Raw genomic sequence first — 16,324 nt, 5'->3', positions numbered from 1 at the left:
CTGTCGGTGTGTTTAGAGCATTGTGTGTTTAAAGTCTGGCGTTGAGCTCGACTCTGTCTCTGGTATCGAGGACCAGGAGGATGTTTCTATATTTCCTTCGTTGTCATAAAGTTCCCTTAAAAATCCCCAAACCAACGACATGTCTTTCTGTCTGTCTGACACTTAGATATTACACAAATAAAAACACTCCCAAATGTTAAATTTCTACTGTGAAAAAAACTGTGTGCCTGTCTGTCTGTGTGTCTGTCTGTCTGCCTGTCTGTCTGTCTGTCTGTCTGTCTTGCTATACATACTTTTACTCTGTGGTTTTGCTACTTTAACTGGAGTATTTATTCCACCATTAAGACTTCGAAAAGATCCTTTAACCTGACACCTTATGACGTCACGAACAGGTGAGTTGACAGTAAACACACAGAGAGAGAGAGAGAGGGAGGGAGCGAGAGAGAGAGAGAGAGAGAGAGAGAGAGAGAGAGAGAGAGAGAGGGGAGCGAGAGAGAGGGGGAGAGAGGGAGAGAGAGAGAGAGAGAGGGAGAGAGAGAGAGCGAGAGCGCGAGCTTGTATCCGTCCTTTAGGCTGCAAGTCAACCTGCTGCTCGCGCGCACACACAAGTAAGTAACTGCTTTTTTTACACTTCACTTTGAGGTTCATCCAATCTTTTGTACATTTTCGGCTGCAATTTAATCCCCTGTCTCTCTCTCTCTCTCTCTCTCTCTCTCTCTCTCTCTCTTCTCTCTCGCTCTCTTTCTCTCTCTGTCTCTTCTCTCTCTCTCTCTCTCTCTCTCTCTGTGTTTGTGTGTTGCGCATGCGCAGCCCCAGCTCTCTGCTCGGCGCAGAGCGCGCGGCTCTCCGCTGCTCGGACGGAGTTGATGATCAGTGACCGGGATCCCTGCCGGTTGGATGGATCGATCGACGGCTTGATCAATCAGCGGGCCCGCGCCGTCTGTCAGGACACACATGCGCGCGCACACACACGCGCGCGCACGCACCTGTTCAGTATCGATTATTGCTTCACGAGCGGCTGCTGATCGTGTCTGAGTGGAGGACAGCGCGCCTCGACTTTCTTCATCCTTCCATCACCTCTTTCGGTAAGTCACCTTCGTCCTCCGCCTCCTCTTCTGTCTCTCTCCCTCCCTTTATTCCTTCCATTCTTTCTTTCTTTCCTTCGAAAATAGCAGAGGCTTTGACCCGAGAATGTCTGTGATTTTAAAATGACTTTATAAGCCCGTTTGTGATTTTAAAATGACTTTATAAGCCTGTCTGTGATTTAATATTTTGAAATGTATAAGCTATAGTACCTTAAAGAATAAAGTAAAATGAAAGTAATCAAGTAAAGCAAAAGTGTCCGGGGAGAAGAATGTTGGTTGTTGTTAATATTTAAAGTTTGTTGATAGTGTATTATTACTACTTTTATTTGAATTAAGGATCGTCATTTTTCATTCCATGTCTGTTTCTAGATAGTATTCAAATATTTTCTTTTTCTTCTTCTAGAGCTTCTTTGATTTGTTTGATTGACATTAGAAATTATCGTCATTTAAAAAAATTATCAGTTATTTCAAACACGTGTTTCCATGTTCCACAATGAGAGGATGTGCTTCTTCTAGCTGCACATGAGTCGTTTTAATATTCTTTTGGAATTTAGACTTTTAAATGAAGGCTCTAGAAAACTGTGACGAGCATTTTCTACAGTTTGTATTTGTTTCATAAACCAAACGTTTAATCATTAGGTTGAAAAAACAATCTGTTTTTGTCTCTGATACGTTCCGTTTCTTTTTTTATCCTTGTCTTTAATAATCTGCTGTTAGTGAAATGAACTGTAGTTGGTTTATATGAGCACGTACATCCACACGGAAATTAACAAATTAACATTTAAGTTTCACTCTTAAAACTGTTTTTCGTTATTTACATCAAAACTCTTTAAAAAAAAAAAACAACTCTCTTTCTGTCACAGAGATGTTGTTAATTTTCACATAGGTGATGACGTGTGTGTGTGTGTGTGTGTGTGTTGCCCCCTGCAGCTTGGACAGAATTTCCTCTTAAACACATCTCTTCCTTTTCTTTCCTTACCTCCTCCCTTCCTTCCCTAACTCTAAACCTTTCCTTCTTTACCTCCATCTTCTCTTCAATGCCTCCATTTTTTACGACTTTTCCTTTGCGTGACATGGAAATGTCAGCGCCGCCGTCCCGTATACAAAGTGAACGACACCTCCATCCTTAAGTCCTTTCCTTGCTCCCTCCCTCCCAAAGCAGAGGAGTTTCCCACTCAACGTCGTTAGCTACTAAACGATGAAGCGCCCGTCAGCGCTAATCGCTCGTTATTCAGTCTGAACCGGACCTCATGGGCCGTGTCGAAGCCCCCCTATCTCCCATAAAAAGGGAAACGGAAGGGAAACACCGTGTCTACAGGTGAGCTGATGATGCGTTCAGGGATCACGCCGCCGGTCGGTCGTTTCCATGTTTTCCCGATCCGGACCCTGGAAGAGGAAGGGACTGGACGCGGCTGACTTTGACATTGCATCGGCTGCAAAAACATCTTAAAAGGTGCACACTTTCAGGTCGAGGTGGCTCCGAAACGCAGTTTATTCTTGCATTTTCGCCAAGTAAACTAGCTCTTTAATGAGGTAAAAGTTTACCCCCCAAAAAAAACAAGGTCCAAAAAATGAGAAGGCAGAGAATCAGGGGTCAGGCAGGCAGAATCAGGAATACGCACGAAAGATAGGACGATAGAAAAAAAGACAACAATCCAGCAACAGACAAGGGAAAGAGTGGCACAATATATAGGAGGGAAACACACAGGTGTACGACATCAGACGCTAACGAGACGAGAGTGGCTGAGGACAGGTGCGGGGAATGAAACAATCAAGGGGACAGGAGACAGAGGAGACACCGAGGAGACGAGAACCTTACAGAACGAGGGTTACCAGATCGTGACCTTTGTCCGACCCCATGCTTCACCTCCAAAGATCAAACGCTTCTCAGGACACACAGGTGAGCTGTGAGCAGGTGAGGTGGTGGTGTGTGTGGTCCGTGGTCCAGTGCAGCCGGTCTGTGTGCGTCCTCCTGTAACTCTCTCTCCTACACACAAATCAATTGTGTGTATTTATAGAACACGACAACAAGACTACACACGGCGTTCTGCTGGTGGAGAGCCAGCAGCGGCAGATTGAGGGCCGGCAGGTGGTTACGTCAGATCACACACACACACACACACACATGCATACAGACAGGCCCAGCAGTCACATGACGTCAGTCACATGACGTCAGTTTGTAAACATGAAACTCTCTCATCACTTCTAAAAGCTTTTGAGCTGAACTCATAAATCTGGACTCGACATAGTTTCGTGCCGCCTCAGAAGTTTTGATGGCGGTGACGTTCCCACAGATGTGTTTCTGCCACTGTAGCAGGAACACTGAGTAGTGTGTGTGTGTGTGTGTGTGTGTGTGTGTGTGTGTGTGTGTGTGTGTGTGTGTGTGTGTGTGTGTGTGTGTGTGTGTGTGTGTGTGTGTGTGCGCGCACCTGCTCCCCATGTTGTCTCAGGAATTTTGAATTAATTTCCCATCATGTGACGAAGAGGAAGTGATGACAGTAATCAAATGATCAATCAGAGAGAGAAAGAGAGAGAGAGAGGGAGAGAGACAAAGAGAGAGAGGATGGAAGAAGGGAGAGATTAGGAAAGAGTGTATAAAAACGGTATAAAGGAAAAGTTGAATTTGTGTGTGAAAGAAAGTGTGTGTGTAAACGTCAGTGATGACGTGTTTCCTCGTGACTTGTGTTGTCTAAGGTTATTACACGCACACACACACACATGCACACACACACACACACACACGCACACACACACGCACACACACTCTGAGGATGTGAAGGTCACACGTACACACTCCAGGTTGCACGTTTCCACTGTGTTTACCCTCGGAGAGAGGCGGCCCCTCTCCGAAAACAGGAGGAAAGTGGAACAATGTCTTCCTCTTCATCGGAGATGAAGATCGATGCCACTCTCATTTATATGTGAAGGAATGGGCCGAAATGGCCAAGTTGGAAAGTCTGACCTCGGGCGACCTTCGGGCTTAAAGGGGCCTCCTGAATACAGAAGTCCAATTTGTCATTTCCAGGGCCGAAGAAAGTCGATATTTGTGTCCTTTTGCTCCTCTCTCTCTCTCTCTCTCTCTCTCTCTCTCTCTCTCTCTCTCTCTCCCTCCCAGAGAGATTCATCTGTAATGTGTCGTACAGTCTGGAGCTCCACAGACGATGCATGGGAGACCAATGTTGAGCTTCATTCTGTTCATCCAGTGTCCCCTATATCCACATACTGCACAATTCATACGTTAAACTACGTGAATTAACCCTCCTGAAGGGTTCTTACCATTTTCCCCCTGAAAAGGATTTTTAGATTTCTTTGGAGTTTTTCCTGATCTGATGTGAGGTCAAAGGTCAGGGATGTGAAGTATGTGTACAGATCGTAAAGCCCGCTGAGGCAAATTTGTGATATTGGGCTGTTTAAAATAAACTGAATTGAATTGGCTATATTCACATTAAAATGAGCGACCAGAGAAAACTTGACCTCGCTCATCAATCTTTGGCCCTCAGCACTGATCCTGTTAGTTCCTACAGAAGACTCAGCGTGTCGTGTTGAGCCCATGTTACTCAAAGCCCCCTCTCAGGGGTCAACAAGAGTTTTTCCAGACGAGCACATCTCTGGTAAACAGAATTGGGGCTTTTATCTGATTCTCTGTTTTAAGGATCAGTCGGTGAAATGAACTCATCGATTGCTTGAGTAGGATGGATGTTATCTATGGATCTCTCTGGTGTGGGACGGCCCTCCACGTTCCTCCAACGGGAGGAAACGGTGCCTCGATGTGGCTGGAGGGTTAAAAACAGGAAGATTTAGTTCAGATTCAGCTGGCTTTGAGCTTCAGCGGGAAAATTACAGCAAGGTTAATCGTGTTAAACGCAGAAAGTCACAGTGTCCCTACTCTGAAGGTGATACTTTATTACCTTCGCATTGAAAATGCGGAAGGTTATGTTTTGATCACCGTGTATTTATTTATTTATTTATTAGTATGCGTGTTACTCGCATAACTCAAAAAGTATTAAACCGAATCGTATGAAATTTGGTGGGATGATTGGTTATTATCCGGGGACCATTTGATTAGATTTTGGGATTGATCGGGTCAAAGGTCAAGGTCAATGTCATGAAAAGGTACCAAAAAAGTGGCTGCGGCGAAGGTATGCGCTCTGAGTGCCCGTTCTAGTTTATATATACACTACCGTTCAAAAGTTTGGGGTCACTTAGAAATGTCTTTATTTTTCAAAGAAAAGCACTGTTTTTTCAATAAAGATAACATTAATCAAAAATACACTATACATTGTTAATGTGGTAAATGACTATTCTAGGTGGAAACGTCTGGTTTCTAATGAAATATCTCCATAGGTGTATAGAGGCCCATTTCCATCAACTATCACTCCAGTGTTCTAATGGTACATTGTGTTTGCTAATCGCCTTAGAAGACTAATGTCTGATTAGAAAACCCTTGTGCAATTATGTTAGCACAGCTGAAAACAGTTATGCTGGTGATATAAGCTATACAACTGGCCTTCCTTTGAGCTTGAAGTTTGAAGAACAAAATTAATACTTCAGATATTAATCATTATTTCTAACCTTGTCAATGTCTTGACTATATTTTCTATTCAATTTTCAATTCATTTGATAAATAAAAGTGAGTTTTCATGGAAGACATGAAATTGTCTGGATGACCCCAAACATTTGAACGGTAGTGTATATATATATATACACTACCGAGACTCAACCTCACCCAACTTCCCCCTCTCCGTCTGCCTCAAACCTCAGTTTGAAGTCTTTAAATCCTTTGAGAGTTCAACTCGACTGAGCGTGTACTCAAAGCACCTCGCCACCGAGGTGTGCGTTTCCTTGCGTGTTTCTCGTGTTTCTTCTTCCATTAGTTGAGTGGAGCGGCCGTTGCATGTTTGATGAGTCAGCATGCTGACAAGGAAGTGATGTCACAGGCGTCCTCTCGTGTTTCGCGGGCTAAGGTTGTTGTTGTTTTTTTATCCGGCAGCAGCTTTGAGTCTTAAACTTGGACTGTGAACACCACACAGCTCAGGAGAGACGGTGTATGAAGACACATCGTCACACCGGAGAGAGGAATCACGCAGCTCGCTCGTGAGCTTCAAAACACGTGAAACTAGAACGGGCACTCGGTAGAGCGCATACCTTCGCATATCACAAGATTGGGCATTGAATTATGAACATGTTGGCATTAGTTGCATGCCAATTGGTAAAAAGAAGATTTTGACCTTTTCATGACCTTGACCTTGACCTTTGACCCGATCGATCCCAACATCTAATCAAATGGTCCCCGGATAATAACCAATCATTCCACCAAATTTCATGCGATTTGGTTTAATACTTTTTGAGTTATGCGAGTAACACGCATACAAATAAATACACGGCGATCAAAACATAACCTTTTGCATTTTCAATGCGAAGGTAACAAACGCCGTCCTTCCCATCGCCGTCTAACACGGCCGGTCATCGCTTCACGGTTCTGTCCGGAGCTCCTTTGATTACATCATCGTGTCACATCTCATGGCTTTCTCCAACTTGCTTCAGGTTTTCTTTAATCCCCGACATGTGGTTACATGTGAGAGGAGCAGCTCGTGTGTTACGAGTTTCCATTTCCTGAGCGGAGGCCGTGAGACGAGGTCAACCGTTGGGTCTCAGATTATTTTGTCGCGTAGAAGCGAAGGGCGACGACAAACTTCCATGCTCTAAGTGTGTGTCTTATTCTTACACACACACACACACACACTGAGTCACAGGGAGTTCCCAGTTGTTCAGTGTTGCCCTGAGAGACACTCCAGCTGGGAGGGGTCAGAGTAATTTCCGTAGATGTTCAGAAGAGTGTGAGTGGTAATCTCTATTATTAGAACCCAGATTATACTGATACTGCTACAACATAGGTGCACATACACACCAAACCTACACATGCACACAAAACACTTATCTGTGGATTATAATCCCAATCCCACAATCCCCTTGAGGCTAGACCAATCATGTCCCACCAAATCCTGCACGGCCTGCTGGGTAACCTACATGGCGGGGCGTGTGTGTGTGTGTGTGTGTGTGTGTGTGTGTGTGCGTGTGTCTATGCGTTAATCCCTGACATGTTTGTAATACAGTAACATCTGGTTCGTCTCTGTGGCTTCCTGTTCAAACAGGAAACAGAATCAGTGATAAATATTCACTTTAATCCCAAATTATTTTGCTTCCTTTTTTCTTTTTTTTTAGCACAATTGCAAGAAGACTAAATACGAAGCTCCATATTAAATTTAGCTTAGCTTAGCATAAAGACTGGAAACGGCTAGCCCGGCTCTTTGCTGAAGAACACCCGCCAACTCGTCTCCGCATGTTCACAGGGATTTCTGTCCGCATCTCAGCCTCATGACGACGACAGCAACGCAGTCTGACCAGAAATATAAGAAACCCCTTTTAAACAAACACAAATATGCTCGGGAAAATAGCGTTAGCTCAACTACATACCGCCGCCGCGCGATCGACGTAACGCACAGAAACGAGCAGCAGGTCTCCTGAATGAAAGTCCGGTTCAGTTAGCGTTCCCCCCTCAGTTTCCAGTCCTGATGCTAAGCTAAGCCAACCAGCTCCCGGCTGTAGCTTCATATGTTATGTTTTTTAAAACTCTCAGCATGAAAGTGAATGAAAGTGTCGGGTCCTTTGGGTCTGCACCTTTTTTGTGAGTCGTAGTACGAGTTCTCAGTGAACTTTTTCTTCTCCTCGAGCGGTATAAGTGTCACGTCTCGATGGAGCAGAGCGGCTATTTAAAGAAGGAACAGAAGTCACGGTGTCCTGGAGAGAAGGTTTGAAACTGTACCGTGTGTGTGTGTGTGTGTGTGTGAAAGATCCCTGTTAACAATACAACACGGTGTCAGTTGTGTAAACATCAACTCAACACAAGACTTATTTGACTGTATGAGAGTGAACAATATAATATGATATGATATAATATTCCTTTATTTGTCCCACGGTGGGGGAATTTCAAAAATTTCAAAAATCACAGCTCAGAGCATCAATGAAAATAAATATAAAACACAAAACACAATACTAAAAACTAAATACTAATACTAAATATACAGGGGGAAAATAAAGTGAAGTGCCGAGTTTGCCAGGATCTCCAGCGATAAACAGTGAGGCTAGAGTCACAGCCGGAGCAATATCTATATTCATGTAGACAGATATCTATATATTATCAGTCGCAGCCGAAAACCTGCTGAGATTCAAAGAGCGAGTCATCCAGACCCGACAGACGGGGACGAAGAACCAGCTCAAAGAGGACGAGTCCCTTTAGAAAACCACCTCGACTGAGAAGTGAGCATGTGGAGTTCACCTTTTTTTATCTGTCTGGCTCTCTGTGTGTGTGTGTGTGTGTCAGTGTCATAGTTTCCCAGTCGATCCGACCGCAGTGACTTCACCGGCTGCGGTGTTGCCACACAACGATTCCATGACAACCAGAAAACAGAGCGGACAGGAAGCGGGACCGCCTCCAGACCCGTCGGTCCACCTGTCTGACCCGCTGGTTTTCCATCTCGCCTCCGTTCTCCTCGTCTCAGATCCTCCAGCGTTCATCCTGAGGAGGCCACAAACACTCGAGATGGAGGCCCCCCTTCACTCTACAGCATATCATCCAGACAGAAGTTACAAAATTGTGACTGGTACAACCACCAAGAGACAAATTAAACTAGAACGGGCACTCGGTAGAGTGTATACCTTCGCATACCACAAGATTGGGCATTGCATTATGAACATGTTGGCATTAGTTGCATGCCAATTGGATACAAATTTACCGCGCTATGGTAAAAAGAAGATGTTGACCTTTTCATGACCTTGACCTTTGACCCGATCGATCCCAAAATCTAATCAAATGGTCCCCGGATAATAACCAATCATCCCACCAAATTTCATGCGATTCGGTTTAATACTTTTTGAGTTATGCGAGTAACACGCATACAAATAAATAAATACACGGCGATCAAAACATAACCTTCCGCATTTTCAATGCGAAGGTAATTATCTTATTATATTATATGTCATTTAGCTGAAGCTTTTATCCAAAGCGACTTACAATCCTGTTACAATGAATTGCAGGGAGCTATTCTGCATTAAGCGTCTTGCTCAAGGACACATCGTCTAGGGCGGGGTTTGAACCTACAACCCTCTGATTGAAAGACGGACCTGCTACCCACAGACCCACAGTCGCACCACCACCATTATGAATGAAAGATCAGAATTCAATTTAATTTCTTTTATATAGCCCAATATCACAAATTCTGGTTTTACAATCTGCACACGTACGACATCCCTGACCTTTGACCTCGGGTCGGATCAGAGCCGCCGTGAGGAGCCCTGAGAGCAGCTTTGAATACGCTTCATGAAACACACACAGTTTCCACGACCGGGCCGCCGTTTGGGTCACAGATATTTGGACGGGGTGCCTCCTCTTCCCTCGACGAGGAAGGACGCCTTTCGGCGACGGGGAGATGACGAAAGAAGGGGAATGTCGGCCGGTGAAAGAAAAGTAGACAAAGTTCCAGAGTTTGGAGATTTTGGTTAAACAAATTCCTTCAGAGTCGCCGTGGGCGTCCGACCGCCGCCTGTCTGGAATCCTGTCTCGCTGTCCGGAGGAGGGAGAAGGAGCCGAATGGAACTATGTGACCTCAGGAGAGTCTGGAGGTCACAGCCTCCTGAAGGTCTACACTGCAGTCCGAATGTTTCTGAATGTTCCTGAATGTTCCTGAACGTTCCTGAATGTTCCTGAACGTCCCTGAATGTTCCTGAATGTTCCAGAACGTTCCTTAATGTTCCTGAATGTTCCAGAACGTTCCTTAATGTCCCTGAATGTTTCTGAACTCTCCTGAATGTTTCTGAACATTCCTGAACGTTCCTGAATGTTTCTGAATGTTCCGGAATGTTCCTGAACGTGTTCCCATGAGAGCGGCCGGTCGAGGGGAGACGGTTGGAGGATTGGTAATACTACAGGAGGAGATGCGTTCGGTCGCCACCGAGCAGACTGAGAAACACGCGGCGTGATGAAGGTGTGGGAGGAAGCCAGGTGACACACCCGTGTGTCGGGAGGAGGGCGGCGTGTTTGTTTCCTGTTCTCAACGCTCCTTTTCCTTCCACCATTTTTTATTCTATCACCTTTTATAGCCTTGAAAGTGTTTATTACCGTCACCACAATTGCAAACTACTGGATCCTCATGTTTGGGCCTCATGTATTCCTGGATACACGGGGACTTCTCAAGGGTGTGGTAATTTTTTTAAACGGATTTTTATTCATTATTCATTTAGTTATTTCTATATTATATTTCTTTACCTTGATGACTCCTCGCTCCTCTTAACCGGCCCGGTAGACGCTGCACGGGATCAACTGTTCCATCGGCAACAGACCTCTCTAAAAACAAGCCTTCTCCTGGTTCCGCTGCAGGCCACATTCTCAGGGCTCTCAAGTGTCACGCATTGAGCGTGAGACTCACGCTTTTCGGTCTTAAGTCACGCACTCCCGCCACACATCGTATTTCTCACGCTGAAAAAACCTCTCGGCTATTTAATGTTTTAATGTGCCGCAGCGCGCCAACATGAGCCGCGCTGCCCTCACCGTGGAGGAATCAAGCGCTCCCCTGGAGTTCTGCTGTGAGGAGCCACTTATCAGCCAATCAAAAAAAAGAAATGGGCAACACAATAGCCAATCAGAAAAACAACCGTATCTGTTGTATCTGGGTAAGATTTAATCCAGCAACCAATGAAAATAAAGCATCCTGGAGTTGCGCGCGACTGACTGATATCCGAAAATTCCGTTCTGCAGGGGGGGGGGGTGCTGATGGAAATGTCACTCTTGCCTGTCTTCAAAACTTGAGAGCCCTGCATTCTGGTGTTCTTCGGGACTCAAACCTGACGCCCGTTGAAAGGCTTGTTCTCATTTTGAACCAGATGATCGGCAGATTAATTCAATACCTGATACGTCAGGATCCACTAGAGCACAGGTGTCAAACACAAGGGCCGCGGGCCAAATCCGGCCCGCCACATCATTTCGTGTGGCCCCCGACAACTTGAAAGACTTATAATCACCTTTTCTTCAAGAAATGTAAGAAAAATATCCTGTGCTTTTATTTTGAAGGTTTCAAATTAAATGGATTTATGTTATAATATTAGAGAACATTTCTTACGTACAATATTTCTACACTCAAATAAACAAATATAGAGTTATTTAACAATATGTTTGGTAGTAGTTTATACGTGTATATGTTTGTGACAACCTTTTGAGGGCAGCCATGATGCTGATGCGGCCCACGGTGAAAATGAGTTTGACACCCCTGCTCTAGTGTTTAGGCATAATATGAGATGAATAAATCCACATCTTTGTCAACTACTGTCTGTTTGGGAGCGGAGACGAACCGTCTGACGGTCCTGGTCCAGTTGGATTGGCTTTCGTTGCTCTGCATCGAAGCTCAGCACACGAGAGGAATTAGAAGAATAAATTAAAATTGAAGTTTTTTAACTTTGATATACATTTTCTGCAGTACACCCACAAACAACTTCAGTGATTTTGTGAGGAAAATACGAGCTGTTGTGTTGGGAGCGGGCTCGGAAAAATAAAGCTCATGTAAACCCCTTCTTCTCCCTGAAATCAGCTTGTTATCTCCTCCCAACAAGCTTCATAAAGTGTTATATTTGTGCTTTCAGGTCAGCGCTGCACCACTTTGAGGTTGGAAATGAAACGCTTTGCAGGGGTTTGGACTTGTGGAGCCGTTAGAGGTCATACACAGCCTGGAGGAAGCCTGAGTGGGCATCTTGGAAGGAAAAAAACACAACGACGGATATTCATGCATTTGTTGGTCCGATTTTATTTCACCTGGATTTATATCGTCGGTTCTCAGTAGAAGTAAATGTTTGAGAAAAAATGGGAAATGATTTGTCAATGTAATGTAGGTTGTGAGTTGTTCTCCAGTTTCTTGTGATTCGTAAGATCTCAGATTCCTGGAGGGACGAACATGCAAACATCAAATTGTATGTCGCAGTTTGTCTCAGCATCTCTGCTGCCGCCGGCCCCGTGTGTGTGTGTGTGTGTGTGTGTGTGTGTGTGTGTGTGTGTGTGTGTGTGTGTGTGTGTGTGTGTGTGTGTGTGTGTGTGTGTGTGTGTGTGTGTGTGTGTGTGTGTGTGTGTGTGTGTGTGTGTGTGTGTGTGTGTGTGTGCCCACTGTCATTACCAGCTACTGGCCTCAGGGTGGGAGTCAGCCACTCTAAGACATCTCTCTCTGTCTTTTCACATCTCCATTAGCTCTTTGTCCTGTTGTTGGCGTACCCTCAGGTCTGCTTACTGTGTGTGTGTGTGTGTATGTGTGTGTGTGTTTTCGCTCTCTTTCAGGGAACGGGGACATACATTAGTGTCCTCCTCTCTTTATCTTGTACACCCAGCAGGGTTCAGAGCAGAGTCCCTCGTCTGATTGGTCCAAAGTAAAGATGAGATAGCTGAGGGTGTAAACTTGTATTTCCGTGTCTCTGTGATTTCCAACGCTGTCAGATAAGTTGAAGGCCTCTCACAACTCTTCTTCAATGACTCACAACAGCTTCCATACCCCACTGAATAATAACAGCGCAGTTTAGTTCTTGTACAGCTGACACACATTTTGGACATACAAGGTTTTCATGCAGTCGACGGGTTGTCATGGTGAGCGGAGCTGCCACTGCTTAAAGGACATTTCTCAGATGTTTCTACAAGGTAAATAGATTTGTGATGAGATGTTTATGTTCCCAAAAATGTAATTACATGAAAGAGTAGTCGCATGCATAGAAGACAGTGTCATCGGCATGAAAATGGACACCACACATCTGTGTTTGAGTGATAATATTGTTTATGTAGAGTGTAAATGGTAGATGAACCAGCACAGGTCCATGTGGTACTCCCTTATTTATCTCATGGGAGGATATTTTGAGAACATTCATATATTCTATCAGACAAATTATCACGACACTGGTTACAAAATAATAAAATAAATGCAGATCATACAGTGACGGAGACTTTCTCCGATGTTTTCCTAATGCATTCTTCAGAATATCCCTTATTAATTATCATATATTTCTCATGTTTTCATTTGAAACGTTCTTATTTACGTGTGCAAGTAAAGTGAAAACCATTACAGCTCTACAGATAATAACCCACAGCTGGCCTCTCATCACCGACCGCCCGGTCAGCTCGGATTAGACCCGCACACACACATTACAGCATAAAGACGTAAACACACATATTTCATTTTATTTTAATGCTGAATGTTCAGTTCACATATTTACTTCATCTGCATCTTACTGTATGTGTGCGGGAGTATTATATAAAAGTCGGCGGGCGTAGTGAGGGAATCACCGGGAACAGTAGCGAAAAAACATTATACTTGGGACTATTAGGAGTTTTAAACAGTTCTAACATGCAGTGGAAGCCCTCCGGTTCATTATCTGAGGTCAATGCAAAGGGGACTGTGGCTAACTGGGGCTCTGAAGTGCCACACACCAAGCAATCAGGACGCTTGAGATCTTTGGCAGTTGATCCAGCTGTTACCTCTTTTGAGACCCGTCTCAGTCTCAAAGGTCTGCCCGACACTAATAAGTTTACCAAGGCGTCTGGCGGTGGGTCAGCAGCTCCTGGCAGCATCTCCATCTCCCGGCTTGACACCTGCACATGGACCAGATAGGTCGTCCTTCCTACTTCACCTACTCCCAGTTTGTAGAGACCGGTCAAGTTCACCTGTGGATTAGTTACTGACAGAGTGACTTGGTTGCATGGCTTATCCCAAACCCCCTCCTCACATTGTGCAATGGGACCTGTGAGTGAGACCTTCTTATACTGTCTATGATCTCGATTTACATATGCCCTGGCATCAGTGCTGGCAAAAACATCAGACCAGATACACTTCCCTGAGCATAGATATTTATGGTTATGAGAGAATCTCCAGAACGCTCTATACAATAAAAGTGGCCACACACAAGATTCCCACAGAACAATGTAGTCGGACGCTGGGTATCATACTCACCTGCTCCTCTTCTCACTTGAACGGTTCCTGGTGGAAGACAAAACTGTTGCACCTGGTGGCGCGATTAAATGTGCTAAGTCAGATATGTGTGTTAATGTGGTGTCGGTGTTGATTATGTGCAATTCCTTATCTCGCTGCGCCTCCCACAAGATAAATGGGAGTGCTAACATGACCGTTAGGCATGCAGCAACGAGGCAGAGCTTGGTGGAGGTGATCTCCCCTCCTTTCATGGCTCTGGTACTCTCCTTAGGTTCCTTCATCATCATCCTGGTCGATGGGTTCTGCTGGCGGGTTCTGAAAGTATACAATGGGTTAAGTGGTGCCACTTGGTCTTGGTATGTCCTCTTACCTGGAGCGCGTGGGAAGTCTTTGCAACGACTACGAACGGGCCTGTCCACCTGGGCTCAGTCCACTTCCTCTTATGCACCTTCAGCCTCACCCAATCACCAGGTTCTATCGGTGTCACCCAACTCCCTGGGGAGTCGTGGCGGCGACGGGACACGGGGAGTTGATGGCGGCCGGGGCTTCAACGGGACACGGGGAGTTGGGGGCGGCCGGGGCGGCGACGGGACACGGGGGGTGGCTAGGGCGTTGACTGGACACGGGGACACAGGGAATTGGGGGCGGCGACGGGACACGGTGAGCAGGGATTGGCGTTGACTGTGTCTCACAGTCCATCAGCACTGGGAGTTACGCGAGTTGCCAGCATCTTTTGCTTCATCTTCTCCAACTCGGTTACTCTGTCCTGCATCCTTCTCCCCAATCGATGAAAATAAATATAAAACACAAAACAAAATACTAAAAAACTAAATACTAATACGAAATATAGAGGGGGAAAATAAAGTAAAGTGCTGAGTAAAGTAACTAATTGTATATGTGAAATAAATATGTCAATATTTTAAGTACAGTCGTCCTATTATTCATCGTGACATCTATTTGTGATGAAAATTATTGAGAAACAACTTGTTGGATTTGCTTATTGTTTTACTTGCTTTTGAGACAAAAACAACAACACAGCTTTTCAAATGAGCTTGTGAGGCTCTTTTGTTACAGCTCTCTAGTGGTACTGTCTTCCCAGGGAGAACACCACCACGGCCAGGAACTTCTGGAGAGCAGCCTGGACTTCACCAGTGAAGGCTTTGCCCATCTGAGCAGCAACCCCGATGGTCAGGCAGTCGGAAATGAGCTGCAACACAACAATAATTATTAACATCAGCAACATTAAAGTCTGGTCCTCTTTTGATTAATTGTTGAAGATGATTATCACTTTTATTAGTTCCACAACGTTACCTTGAAAATGTCGGGGTCCACACGCAGTTTCTCAGAGTGCAGCACGCTCAGCTCGGCGTAGGTTTCCCTAATGTCGTCCATGTTCTTCACACCTCGCTCCAGACCTTGGATGATAGTTGTTCCGTGTTTTGCAACCTTGGATTTCCAAAGTTACCGAAATACCTCTGAGTCCAGGGGTAGACGACCAGACACCTGATGAAAAAAACACACGTTACAGGGTTAGATGGGGAGGAAATTAATATTTTTGATTACCTGAAAACATTACGCACAATGACGAAACAAAGTCCTGATCCTTAAATAGTATAGTCGAGGATTTCTTCTCAAGCTGACCTTGTTATGCCAAGATAAGACTCACCTGGAAAGAGCTGCAGGGCCCACTGTCTCATAGTCCATCTTGGAGAAGACATCGTGGATGGTGGCGCGCTCGAAGTCTGGCCAAGTTCTGTGGAATAGAATTGGAACAATGATAAGAGAAGGGTGTTTCTGCTCTGCCTTAGGTATCTCTGAGACACAAGAACTAGAACTAGTTTATCTGCAACATATATTTATCTCTCTGCAGCTGCACAGAGATGTATTAACAAAACAAATATACAAAGAGCCTCAGATTGTTATATCTTTTGACCACACAGGCGACCTCCTTGGAGGTCTCAGCATCAGCACCTTGGACAGCGATCTTTAAAGTTAACTGCACAATGATGATCGGTCACGTCAAACGTTAGTATATGTTTGTTTTTATTTAGTAATCGGCCATAAACATCAGGCAGCACATCAAGAGGGATATTTGCTTTCAAAGGATCTGGAATTGTCTTTATTCATTTGTATGGTTTATTTTAAATTATGAAAAGTGTTGTTTTTTTCTTGCATTTACTCTTTTCATCCAAGCGGTCGAGGTTAGTAAGTCGTTTATTATATGGAATTTTT

The 16,324-nt window shown here is 44.7% G+C and overlaps 1 protein-coding gene and 1 pseudogene across 6 annotated transcripts in view; one reads left to right on the top strand and one right to left on the bottom strand.

The window, feature by feature from the left end:
* The first annotated feature begins 548 nt into the window (after positions 1 to 548).
* The window catches only part of znf385b (zinc finger protein 385B), a 52,520-nt gene continuing 36,744 nt past the window's right edge, over positions 549 to 16,324 (top strand). For all 6 annotated transcript variants that reach the window (XM_056423391.1, XM_056423398.1, XM_056423412.1 and 3 more), the window contains exons 1-2: positions 549 to 608; positions 811 to 1,085. The gene's annotated coding sequence lies outside the window, so the exon portion shown is untranslated. The remainder of the gene's footprint in view (positions 609 to 810; positions 1,086 to 16,324) is intronic.
* LOC130202600 (hemoglobin subunit beta-2-like) overlaps positions 13,329 to 16,324 on the bottom strand; it is a 46,550-nt pseudogene continuing 43,554 nt past the window's right edge.

This window comes from Pseudoliparis swirei, chromosome 2 (genome assembly GCF_029220125.1).
Source record: "Pseudoliparis swirei isolate HS2019 ecotype Mariana Trench chromosome 2, NWPU_hadal_v1, whole genome shotgun sequence".
Taxonomy (NCBI): Eukaryota; Metazoa; Chordata; class Actinopteri; order Perciformes; family Liparidae; genus Pseudoliparis; species Pseudoliparis swirei.
The sequence above is the reverse complement of the archived record's forward strand: the minus strand, read 5'-3'. Positions and strand labels throughout refer to the sequence as shown.